Raw genomic sequence first — 1,908 nt, 5'->3', positions numbered from 1 at the left:
TTGTAGAATCGGTACTAAATGTCCTTATGAACCAGGACCATAGCCCGATTCTGCACTAGTGTTGTTTGCCCCAGGATGCAATCGTCTCTTCGGTGGGGGTAGAAGCAGGTGTTGGGTCAGGTGGTATCTACGTCTTGGATGCCAGGGCGGCGACCTTGGTGGTGGTTGCGCGGTGCTCATGCAGAGCCCATCGCTTGGTGCTGCCCGGTGGCCATGGTCGTGTGGGCTGCGTGGTAGTTAGGGTGCGGCGTTCGATGGTGGTGAGTGTTGACCGGGGTGAAAACCTGCTCTATCTTCGGACGGACCGGCGGCGGCGTAGTGCTACCTCTTGAGCTAGCGTTGGTTTTTCCTTGAAGAGGAAAGGGTGATGCAGCAAAGTAGAGTAAGTATTTCCCTTGGTTTGAGAACCAAGGTATCAATCCAGTATGAGATAATGCACACGTCATCGAATACCTTGACAAACAATCAAACAAACTTGCACCCAACGCGATAAAGGGGTTGTCAATCCCTTCACTGTTACTAGCAAAAGTGAGATCTGATGGAGATAGATAAACGGTAAAGAAAATATTTTTGGTATTTTTGGTCTATAGATTGGAACGTAAAAGATTACAAAATAGTAGATCGGAAACTAATATGATGGAAAAAAGAACTATATGATGGAAAAGAGACCCGGGGTCCATATGTTTCACTAGTGGCTTCTCTCAAGATAGCAAATAATACGGTGGGTGAACAAATTACTGCTGAGCAATTAATAGAAGAGCGCATAATTATGACGATATCTAAGGCAATGATCATGAACATAGGCATCACGTCCGTGTCAAGTAGACTGACTCCTGCCTACATCTACTACTATTACTCCACACATCGATGATGTCTACTACACAACCTTCTTCTTGTAGATGTTGTTGGGCTTCCAAGTGCAGAGGTTTGTAAGACAGTAGCAAATTTCCCTCAAGTGGATGACCAAAGGTTATCAATCCGTGGGAGGCGTAGGATGAAGATGGTCTCTCTCAAACAACCATGCAACCAAATAACAAAGAGTCTCTTGTGTCCCCAACACACCCAATACAATGGTAGATTGTATAGGTGCACTAGTTCGGCGAAGAGATGGTGATACAAGTGCAATATGGATGGTAGATATAGGTATTTGTAATCTGAAATTATAAAAACAGCAAGGTAGCAAGTAACGAAAGTGAGCGAAAACGGTACTGGAATGCTTCGAAACAAGGCCTAGGGTTCATACTTTCACTAGTGCAAGTTCTCTCAACAATAATAACATAATTGGATCATATAACTATCCCTCAACATGCAACAAAGAGTCACTCCAAAGTCACTAATAGCGAAGAACAAATGAAGAGATTATTGTAGGGTATGAAACCACCTCAAACTTATTCTTTCCGATCAATCCATTGGGCTATTCCTATAAGTGTCACAAACAGCCCTAGAGTTCGTAGTAAAATAACACCTTAAGACACAAATCAACCAAAACCCTAATGTCACCTAGATACTCCAATGTCATCTCAAGTATCCGCGGGTATGATTATACGATATGCATCACACAATCTTAGATTCATCTATTCAACCAACACAAAGAACTTCAAAGAGTGCCCCAAAGTTTCTACCGAAGATACCAGACGAAAACATGTGCCAACCCCTATGCATAAGTTTACAAGGTCACTGAACCCGTAAGTTGATCACCAAAACATACATCAAGTGGATCACATGAATATCCCATTGTCACCACAGATAAGCACATGCAAGACATACATCAAGTGTTCTCAAATCCTTAAAGACTCAATCCGATAAGATAATTACAAAGGGAAAACTCAATCCATTACAAGAGGGTAGAGGGGGAGAAACATCATATGATCCAACTATAATAGCAAAGCTCACGATACATCAAGATCG

Source organism: Triticum dicoccoides, chromosome 5B (genome assembly GCF_002162155.2).
Source record: "Triticum dicoccoides isolate Atlit2015 ecotype Zavitan chromosome 5B, WEW_v2.0, whole genome shotgun sequence".
Classification (NCBI taxonomy): Eukaryota; Viridiplantae; Streptophyta; class Magnoliopsida; order Poales; family Poaceae; genus Triticum; species Triticum dicoccoides.
Note: the sequence above shows the minus strand (reverse complement) of the source record.